The following is a 12,233-nucleotide window of genomic DNA, read 5'->3' as shown; positions in this document are numbered from 1 at the left end:
ACAGGGCCATAGAACCCTAGACCTAGCCCTAGAATGAACCTCAGATATCCTCTAGTCCAACTCCATCACTTCCTGGAGGTGGAAACTGAGGCCTAGGAAGGTTGTAACTATGGATTGTGACAAGTAGTAAGCATCAAAGACAAGATTTGAACCCAAGCTGTAGGACTCTAAAGTCTTTTTTCTACTGTGTCAAAGGGTCTTCCCATGGTCCAGTTTCAGCAGAATCTCCATTATGAATTCCCAGTTCAGCTCCAGGGACTACAAATCTTGACATTCGCCCCTCTCACAATATTTGGAAAGGGGGTGTCATTCACCCAAGGGAATACTCTCCACTAGTTCAGGAGTTGACAAAATACCCCATTACCTCCATCTTCCTCCCCACTTGAACAAGGCTATTCAAATCCCTCAAACTGGCCAACAGCCTCCATTAATAACCAGCCGGTGCTAAGGAGGGGATGACTTTCCCAGTACTCATTATCATACAACAGAATGTGTGCTGAATTTGTATTTGGAGACCTGGGTTCCAATTCAGGCTCTCTCATTTACTACCTGTGTGACCTTGCATAAGTTGCTTAACCTCTGCGAGACTCAGTTACCTCATTTGTAAAATAAGAGGTTGGAACTAGATAGTTTCTTCCAGCTCCAATCCTTGGGCATTCGTGCCATCAAAGAAACACCACTCTGTTAAGGGAGGTGGGGAAAGGAAAAGATGTCAGCACCTACTCCAACCAGAGTAGTTTCTGTGTCCCACGGAGTTAATGTGACCACAAAGCTACCTCTAAAGTAGGCAGACAAGTAAGCAATGTCAGATGAGCTCTGGGGCCTGAATGATAAGCAAAGCAGGCCCAGGTACGTAAATAGAAAACTTGGTTTTTGTCTGTCTCTCCACCTGACCATCACTGCTCCTCACTTTGCCAGCAAGAATGAAAAACCCAGCCTTGGGTAGAATTGCTGGGTGTGCAATTTAAAAAATAGTAATGTGTCAGACTTCCCAGATGTTCTCTCCTCACATGTGCCTCAAGAGACAGGGCTGAGGCCAAAGGCATGGGTATGATTAAGTCATGTAATGGGAGTTTTTCTGGGAAACAACCTCAGGGAGCCTGTCTACATCTAGCTGTGCATTACTAAGGTACCTATCACTGTTTTTATTGAGATACTCAGACAGAGATATTATTTCAGAAAGGGGTCAAGAGGAGAAAAAATATCTGGGCAGAGAGTAAAAAATGACTTACCTCTGCCATTATAAATAAAAAACAAAAACATAAAATATAATGTCTCAGTTCTGGATTTGTCTGGCTGGATTTGGACCTTGGCAAAGATGTCATGTGTCAAGATCATGTCTTGGTGTGAAATATTTTTTAAAAGAAGCATCCCCCTAAAAATTAGGTTAATAGAAACCTACATCTACTTGTTATCAATCTTATTAGGGGATATCTCTCTACTTAACTATTCTTTTGTGATGAAAAATGTATAATCACTACCAGTAGCCCTACATCCAGAAGCAGTACAATAATAAACAGGCATGAGAACCAAAAGGAAGAATGTCTGCATCCTATCCCAGAAACGGTCTTTCAAACAGAATGTTCCTTGTGGCTTTAGAGAGAACAAGCAGGAGAGGTAAGGACAGAGTGCACAATGCTTTAACTCATTTTATTAATCATTGATCTTATTTCTTCAGATTCAAGGAGACTGAGTCCTTCCTTAATAAGGAGATGAAAAAACCTGAGATCGTTCCATTTTTAATAGATATTCTTCATCACCATGAGGAAAACAGAAGACACACAAAATGTGCACCCAAATTAACTTTTTAATACAAATTATAAGTTTTTGAAGGGTCAAAAATACTCAGAAGGGCAAGTGGGGGGTGGGATATAAGAGCAAGATTTCAGGATGCTATGAAGATCATAGTGTCACAGATTTCAAGATGGTAGAGACCTTAGAGGTCAATTCCATGTTCCTCATTTTGTAGATATGGAAACTGAGGCCCAGAGAGATTAAGTGATTTGTTCAAAGTTACAAAAGTAAAAAAGAGCCTGGGGCAAGATTCAAACCCAGGTTGTCCTGACTCCAAATCTTCTATCCAATTTACCAGGCTGTGTCTCAAGGACAGTACATGGGAAAAGGCCATACCAGGATAGATTTTATGTAGATTGAAATCACTGTGGGAAGAAGATACCATGTGGTAGCTCACTATCTTAACTAATTCTTTCTAACTAGGTACTAAACCAAACTTTTAGCTATTTCTGGTTACAAGTACTGTCAAGACTTAAAATTTCAGCTCCCTGGGGCCAGATCTATGTCACCCTACCCCAGCCAAGGATCCCCTACCTGGAGAACTTAATTGACAGTTTTAATAGTTCCTAAAAATTTGTGAATTACAGAAACAATGAGAATAAATAGAAATTCTTCAGGAGAGCTCAAGGTCCCTTACAAATCTCGTTTCACTTAACATTAACTAAGGTTCTGCTTTAAGAGTTGAAATTAATTATAAACATAGGAATAATTTATTCACTAAAACAACAATTCATACCTTCTTTTACAAGCATCAAAATGAATCTATGCTAGATTATGGAAAAGGGGCTAGGAATATCAGGCCGAGAGAGAAGAGAAAACAGTTGCTATATATCCTCTCTCCTTCCTAACCATGGTGATCAAGAGAGTTATAAGGCCCCTATAGCTAGGGTCTCTAATAACACTCTAGAGGAAGACATATACAACAGTATAGAGGCCAAAACTCTATCCATTAAAGGCAGGCTACTTTTTGATATGGCTCAGCCAAGTCCCCTGAAGATTTGGAACCTCCTAGTACCCCAAACCCATCTTCAAATACAGACTTTTAGTCCAACCACACAATAAAAGTGAGACCATTTAGAGGGAATCAAAGAAGTCAATAGGTAGAACTGGGATTTGTTGTTGTTCAATTGTTTCAGTCATTTCTGACTCTTCATGACCCCATTTGGGGGTTTTCTTGGCAAAGATACTGGAGTAGCTTCCAATTTCCTTCTCCAGATCACTTTACAGATGAGGAACTAAGGCAAACAGGGTTAAATGACTTGCCCAGGATCACACAGCTAATAAGTGTTGGAAGCTGAATCTGAACTCATGAAGGTAAGTCTTCCTGAAATAAAAGTCTACAGAAAAACCCAGGCAAGTATCAAAATAATAATTGCCAGTCTGAAGCTTTCTTGTAGATTTCATAGCCTCTATGGCATTCCTTTATCCCTTGACCATTTTCCCTGACTTCTTAACTGTTATTGATCTGTTCTATAACTTCATCATTGCTTGATGCCCTAGACATAGCCTTGAGCCTCAATACAAGATCTACCTTCTCCTTCCCACAGCAGTTCCTCTGTGGACTAACAAGTCATTTGCTTCTGTTGTCCGGTACAGCTAACAAACTCTCCTTGCATTCCTTCAAGACTGACTCTCTGCTATAAATTAGGGCAGCCCCTGTGGCACTGCCACTCAGCCACATGGCTCAGGGCAAGAGTAACCTGGAGCTGCAGCTGTTTGATTACTAGAAGCTGTCATCAAGGAACAAAGTATGCAAGAAACTTGGTTGATCAAGAGCAGAAAGGGATTAACACAAGACAAGAAACAAAGAAAAATAGACAAAGAGCAATGAAGACAACGAGACAGAATGAAAAAAATGGAAGAAACTAGAAGAAGATAAGCCAGGGAATCTGTTCAGAACACTGTGGACATACATGGATTGTGGCTAAAAGAAAATGATGAGCCAGACTCATACTGTCAACACTGGCATTGAGGATTAAAAATGACTTTAAAAAAAGATTCAAAATCAGATAAAGGTTTCAAGTGGGAAAACATCTTTTTTTCTTAAGGGTGTAAAATATATAAAACTAATAGAAGCCAGAGGACTTGAATTCAAATTCCAATTCAGTTATTACTGTTTTTGCAACCTTGAGCAAATCATTTAATCTTTCTGAGTTTCATTTTTTTATATCTGTAAAATGAGAGAGATGCTCTCTAAGAACCCTTCTAAACTGGAAGGTTCTATGATCTTTTTAGAATAAAAATAATAATGAACATTGATAGAGTGTTCAGCTTTTACATATTTCCCTCATGACAATCCTGTGACAGTGGCATTGCAATGGTTTTATACAAGTGGACGCATAGTTCATGTCAGAAGAAGGATTGGAACCCAGCTTTCTGATAACTTGAAGTTTGACATCCTTTCCCATACACTACACTGCCGTATAATATCATGCAAAAGTAATACATAAAGATATGTGGTTAGTAGATGTCTGAGTTGATAACTGAAGGAAATTGTACTCAGGCATATAAGATTTGGCCTTATTCATTTCATCACTGCTAGAAAATTATCTAATATAACTTTAACAATGTGAGATGTGTATAGAATCACTCAACCTTTGAACTTATTCAGATATATCCTTTATGTGTAGTCAACTTGCCTCTACTTTCCACTTCCAATGATAGGAAACTCACTACCACAAGGTGTCAATTAACAAAGAAAATAAATTGAACTGAGCCCATGTGCTAATGAAAGATACTTCTAAGTAGCATTCAACAATATCTATCCCAACTCTCTCCCTTCCCCTTCACTGACACATCAATGACTAATTTTTGGAAGTTTCAAAGATGACCATGGAACCATCAAAAAGAGGTTACACTGACAAAGAGGAGACAAAATTGTTCCAACTTACCAACAACATGATGATTTATTAGAAAAAATCAACCAATTGAGTAAAAGAATCAGGAGCTTCAGTAAGGTAGCAAGAAATCAAAGAAAGCCAGAAAAATCAACCACATTTGTATATGGCGATAGTAATATCCAAGAGGAAATAATAGAAATGACATCCCATTGAAAATAATTATGAAATGCATAAAATATCTACCTACCAAGGCATACTCAAGACTTAAATGAATACAATTATAAAATACTTTTTAAATAAAAGGCAAATAATTGGAGCTATACTACTGCTCAGGTTGGGCTATAGCAAAATAACAAAAGTGACAATGTTATATAAAACAATTTATTTTTTTAATTGTACCAATACATTTACCAAGGGGTATTTTGTAGAGTTAGGTAGGAAAAAATCATTGAGAGGAACAAAAGGTTTAGAATTTCAAGGGCAATATTTTTTAAGGAGAATTAAAGGGAAATAGTACCTACAAATGACTTGCAAACTAGTAATAATTGTATGCTGATTTAAAAAATGGAAAAATAGATCCATGGAATAGATACAGAAAGATAAATAATAACTGAACTCAATAACCTAATGTTTGATAACATTAAAACATAAATAACCCTAGAAGGAAAGTCCTTATTCGACAGTAACTGCCAGGACAAGTGAAAAGCATTTTGAAATAAAATAGAATTATGTATATACCAACAACTTACACCACATGTCACAATAATGTCAAAGTAGATATTCGCATTGAATATTAAAGTTCAAGCCATTTTTAAAAATTAAAAAATAACCATCAGGTGCCTTTCAGAGTTATGGACAAAGGAAAATCCTTAGCCATTCTTAATGATTTTGATTACTTGAAATTGAAAAGAATTGTGAAAACAAAATCAATACAAGTAGAATGAAAAATAGAAATCATTGAACTGAAAAAAGATCCTTGCATCCAATACCACAGATAAGGGTCTGATATTGAAGATATTCATTGCTTACACACACAAAAAAAAAAAAACACCAAAAGTCACCCTTTAATAAATAAGTAGTCAAGGGATATGAACAAACAGTATTCAAAAGAAAAATTACAGAACATTAGCAATCCTGTGAAAGATTGCTCCAAGTCACTAATGTTTAAAAAATGCAAATTAAAATAACTCTGAGGTTTCACTTTACTTCCAACAAAACGGCCAAGGAAGAGGGTGAAAAAAGGCAAATCTCTAATATACTATATGTTGAGGTGTAGACTGGTCCAATCATTCTGGAAAACAATTTAGAATTATGCTTTTTAAGAAGTAACTAAAATAGGGAGATCCTCTGAGAAATAGATGTTTATTTCAAGAATGCTAAATGAGAAAAAAGGTCTTAAACACACCAAAACATTCATAGAACCCCTTTTAGTATTAAGGAACTAGAAACAAAGTAGATTAATTAGAAAATTACTAAACAAATTGTGGTACAAGAATGTAATGGAATATTACTGTGTTTCAAGAAATTATAAATACGAGGGTTTCAGACGTGTGTGGCAAATTTTATATAAACTAATACAAAGTGAAGTGAGCAGAGCAAGAAAAAAGCATATGTGACTACAAAAAATGGAAATGAAAGTAACAACAGCAAAAAAGATTCATCTGGTCCTAGACAGATGTTAAGTAAATGCATCTCTCTTCTTTGAAGAAGAAGGAGGCTGTCGAGATGATGAGCTGTTTATTTTCTCTCTTTTTTATTGTTTGATACAAGACATGACTTTCTATGCAGCGGGTAGTGAAAGGCTATATTTTAAATAAGGGTGATATAAAAGAAAAATTATCAATAAAATATTTAAAAAGCAAATTAGAAAGGAAAAATAAATCGGTACAATTCAGATTGGATCGCTGAAGGTTGTTCTCCATTTGGTCTATGTATCTTAAATTTATTTATGTCAAGAATTGTGCCTTATTTTTCTCTGTATTGTTGTTCAGTCATTTTCAATCTTGTCCAGTTCTTCATAATCCCGTTGGAGGTTTTCTTGACAAAGATACTGCAGTAGTTTTTCATTTTCTTCTCCAGCTTGTTTTACATATGAAGAAACTGAGGCAAGCAGGATCACCTAGTAAGTGTCTGAGGTCAGATTTGAACTCAGGAAGATGTCTTCCTGAGTTCATGCCTAGCCCTCTATCCACTGCACCACCTTCATTCTTTTTATACTCCCCCAAATATGCATAGTAGGCACCTCTCAACAAATCTTGGCAGAACTAATGACTGATCTAGTTTATAAGAAAGCCAAGAGAATAAAAAGGATAAGAAGGGTTGTGAGTTGTTACATAGACAACATGCCTATCTCATGAGGTGAATTTCTAATTTGGAAGAGATTTAGGGAATTTAGATGTCTAGCAAGCATACCACAGGTTCTACACAGAGGCTGGATGTACACTTTTTTGACATATTGTAAAGGGAATTCTTGGTCAAGCACAGGTGAACTACATGGCCTTCAAGGGCCTATCTCTCCAATTCTGTGATTCTGCACTGCAGAAAGTATTCAGGGAATAAAGTTTTAGCTGGACATGAGGACCAGGGTATTGTTGGTTATGAGAGACTCAATAAGGGCATGCATGAATTGATGAGCAAAAGTATTGTGTTGAGGTTATAAATACAAGTGGCAGTTTTCATTTCCTGTGCACTTCTACTTATTAACACATTAATAAACCTTATGACATTTCCAGGAGATAAGTAGATAGAAAATAGAGGCAAAAAATATAATTAACTTGGCTAAAGTCATAAAGGGAATTCCTGAACATAGGGCAGTAATCGGACTATGGTAACCCTTTCTTACTGAAGTAAACACATGCTCTACCAGGTGAAGTAATGTTTCTCACTTAGTAAGAGAAAAATACCAGGTACCTGGAAATGCACCTTCACCCATAGGAGGAATACAGAAGCACACCAAAGGAGGGGTGGATCACCACATTCTCAAATTAAATGCCTATTGCTTGACCGTGTAAACCACTCATGCACATAAAAATAACACAATCTCAACCTGGCAGCATTGGATTACAAATATTGTGATTTTCATTGCATATCAGTTGATTAAATAAGTTACCTTTTTTGCATAACAAATTACTAGATACAGTATGATGACACTGTAAAAGGAAAATAGTTCAGATAATCTAAAAATTGTCCCTCAATCAATGTGGCTGCGGCTTCACAAAAGTAAATGAATAAATAAAAATAAAGATTTAAGGGGGAAAAGTCAACAAGTGGTATATATGCACATATGTAAAATATAAATGTGTAAACGTGCTATGCAAATAAAAGGGAAAATAAAAATACTATAAATTAAGATATAACATGTAAAACATATAAATAAGGGGGAGAGGACTCATCAAATTTTACATATGCATTTTTGTTGTTGACTCATTTCAGTAACGTCCAATTCTCTATGACCTCTTTTGGTATTTTCTTGGCAAAGATACTGCAATGGTTTGCCATTTCCTTCTCCAGCCCATTTTATAGATGAGGAAACTGAGGCAAACAGTGATAAGTGATTTGCCCCTGGTCACAAAGCTAGTTAAGTATCTGAGGCCAGATTTGAACATGGATTTGATTCCATGCCCAGCACTCTATCCACTGTATCACTTAACTGCCCTTACATACATATAGAGAGCTTGGTTTATATTACCAAAGATTCCATGCTGGAAATAAAAGAATGTACAACATCCCACATACCTACACTTAATGCAGAAAAGATACAGCCTGGTGAATTTCCTTCCATGCCTATGTTTAAGCAAGTGCTTTTTCCATTTCTAGGTCACTGGAATCATGTGGACACAGGATATAGTCTGTGACATAATAGTATGAAAAGAAACCAATATGCTACCTTTTGTATCAGTCCTATACATTCTATTAAGTGACATTTTTCCATGTACAAATATTTTGACAAATGCCTTTCAGCAGAGCTCTAAATGCACAAAATTTTTAAAAATAACTTCTACTTGAAGTGCCAGCTCTTTACTTGTCATGCACTAACCTTCATATTGAAATGTGTTGTGTGCTGTGCCTTGCCCGGAGATTCCTGCCATTGTGAGGACCTTCCTTTGTGTTGCTCAGAGCACTGCTGACTTGGCTGACCACCTTTTCAAAGCATTCCAGTTTTCTATCAGTAAAAACCAATTTGCCTACAAGTCCAGAAAGAGAAAAAGCTGAAGTCACATCTTCTTGACAAGGTCCCAGAAATTCCTTCCAGACACTTCAGCTACACTTTGAAATTAGCTATTCACCAACATTGAACAGTTTCTCATCCTCAGTCCCTCCCCAAAGTTCCTCCTCTATTTTTTTCTTTTTTACTTCATTTCCTTTCTTTATATGTTGGCTTCTAAGAGGAAGCTTTTTCTTGGACATTGAGACCAGATAAGTCCTCCAAATTCCATGGTAAACACTTTAAGTGCCAAAGAATGACCCCCATCAAGAAGAGGTTAAAGTACCTTGCCATTTTTTTCCTAATATAATCATTTGTGTACCAGTATAATTTTTAAAAATATTTTTATTTATTTCATTAACTATTTCCCAATTACATGTAAAAAATTTAACATTCTTTTTTTAAAATTTTGTGTTCCAAATTCTCTCCTTCCATCCCATCCCTGCCCTACAATTACTGTATGTAGAACTAATCCATATCTCCAGAAGGACATTTAGGGTTAATCCAGAGTCAGAAGCACACCAAGGATAGGTTGCAGATTGGTTTAGTATTTTCTTTGCACCTTTCTCATGGCATTTTTTCACATTCTTCTTTATATTAGAACCATAAAGTGTGTACATATATTCTCTTCCCTGTTATATAAACCATAAGCTCTGTGAGGGCATTGAACATCTTTGAATTTCCTATAGCATTTGGCAGAGAGCTATGAATGTAAAAGTGAAATAATTGGGTTTTTTAACAAATGGATGGATAAATGAAGAGAACATCACTGGGGTGGTTAGATGGCTAAATATTTATAATAGCTGAAGTCAATTTAAAGCCAGGTGTGCTGACCAACCTCAGTATGTTCCTGGGAAGATAATACATCTGTAGCCATCTATTAGGCTTATGATATGCCACTGAAAACAAGGCTTTGTTTTTGGTGCCCTTTTACTCATGACTCTTTGATGCAGTACCAGTAAACACTGACAAAGAGCATATTTTACTGATGAGGGATCTCTCATGCCATTGTGGCAATCAGGGGATTACATTTAAACATCTATGATATGAGCCTCTGACACATACTGACTACATGACCCCAAAAGTATTTAATCTCCCTTTTCATCCTACACAACTCCCTAAAACTATGAATTGCTGAATCAGTGCCAGTCTGCATTGGTAGAGGAAGTTTTCTCTATACTAATGAAATTATAGGTGTAGTCAAAATAGAGATATATTTAATGCTACCCAAATACATTTTTATTTTCCATATATGTGTATATACATGTAGGACAATTAGGTGGCATAGTGGATAGAGTGCCAGGCCTGGACTTAGCTCAAATCTAACCTCAGATACTTACTGGATGTGTGACCTTGAGCAAGTCACTTAATCCTGTTTGCCTCAGTTTCCTCATCTATAAAATGAGCTAGAAAAGAAAATGGCAAACCACTGCAGTATATTTGCCAAGAAACCCCCAAATGGGGTAACAAAGGGTCTGACTCAACTGAAATGACTGAACAACAACAAAACATATATATGTATGTATACATATACACATGTTTATGTGCATAATTGGGTATAACATATACATAGACCCCTCAGCTTTCTTTGCTGATACATTCTCTCCGTGTAGAGCACACGACAGATCTTTTATCCATGAGAATTGTGACGATGTGGAAGGGAAACACCTTGGAGAGACTGTTGAGCATGTTCAGACATTCTATAACTTGTTCCAGTTGGCTAAATACTTGGTGAATTAAAGGCTCTTCCTCTATAGAGCATTTAAAAAGCTCTTAGTTTATATTGCCCTCTTTGCCTGCTTTCTGTTTCATTTGGCAATTCTCTCACAGTGTCCATTAAGAACTCTGCTATAAGAGGAAAAAGCCGTAGGGACTTCTCTTCCTCTGAGGCCATATGCATCCCATCCCCAGAAAGTAAACTTGGTCATTGGCTCTTTCATTTGGTGTTTTCCATCCTACATGAAGGGAATGGAACCTCTGACCTTGGGGATTTCAGAGGTTGGGAGAGAGAACCTCAGGGTTAGGGAGTTGGAATCCAGACCAGGTTTTGCAACTAGCAACTAGCATAGCATCAATGCCCTAAGAAGCAAGGAACAGTCTTCGGGAAGAGACACCACCATAAATGAGAGTACCCTAGAATACTGAGGGGAGATGTAGTAGCCTGGCTCTGGGAAAGACAGCAAGGTATCTTGCTACATGTATAGGACTCTATGCTAAACTACCTTATCGCACTCTGACAATGGAGGAGTGAAGATAGAGGGATATATGCATCTATCATATCAGATATAATTATATATTTATATATGTATATAAAAAATTATGTCAAAAATAATTATACATATACATACATATGAGTTTGTTTATGTTTATTGTTTTCACAGCTTCCATAGAAAAATAGATAAACATTTTAAATTATAGGTGATAACAATCCAACAAAAGGATAATTTGTGGTGAAAGAGTAGGATTTTTTCCCATAAGCTTTCAGTTGTTTATAGTTTCTCTGCATTATGAATACTATGATTCAGGCTATACTAGTTGGGAAAAAAGTACTGATTTTTCGTGCCAGTGGAAATTACCTAGATTATGAATCAATCACCATTTTGAAATACTTCTAAAGGTAAATCAATAAAGATGTTGTTATTCCCATTTTGCAGATTTCAATGCTAAAATAAGAACTTGTCTAAGTGATTTTACCAGGGTGACTCAGAGAGTTAGTGAAGAAATAGAATTATAACTGGAAGGCCTCTAAATTCTGGTTGATTTCTTTGCCCACTGATCCATGTTTCTTCCTCTTATAAGAGCTACGCATTCTGAAACCAACTCGTGAAGATCCATCAGAGGTTAATGCCTTAGAAAAACCTATCAAACTTAATGACTTTGAGAGAAACCATTTCACGTTACTTTCATCAATTTCTTTTTTCTTGGTTCATGCTCTCAAAAAATGTCTAACTTTTCCTAATGTCAATGTTCCCCCTGATTCCTAGTTTTATACTATTGGCAAAGACATAAACTGGTATTTTATAAACCCAAAGGAAAACTTTTCACATCTCAAACTCAACATGTTAGAAACTGAATTCATCTTTATCCCCCTTCAAACTTTTTCCTCTTCCTAACCTCCGTATTACTGTCAAAAACATTATCATTCCCCTAATCACCCAGGCTCACAATCTCTAAGTTTTTCTTGACTATTCATTCTCCCTCAAACCACATGTCCAATCTGTTGCCAAATCTTGCTGTTTTCTCCTTCACAACATCTCTCATACAGTCCTAACTTTCCTTTCACACAACCAACACCCTGGGGCAGGACTTCACCACCTCACACCTGAACTATTGCAAATACTCTACTGCTTATTTTTCTTACCTCAAGTCTCCTTTCACTGTAATCCATCCTCCAT

The sequence above is a fragment of the Notamacropus eugenii genome, chromosome 2, assembly GCF_028372415.1.
Source record: "Notamacropus eugenii isolate mMacEug1 chromosome 2, mMacEug1.pri_v2, whole genome shotgun sequence".
In the NCBI taxonomy this organism is placed as follows: Eukaryota; Metazoa; Chordata; class Mammalia; order Diprotodontia; family Macropodidae; genus Notamacropus; species Notamacropus eugenii.
This window is presented reverse-complemented; position numbering follows the sequence as displayed.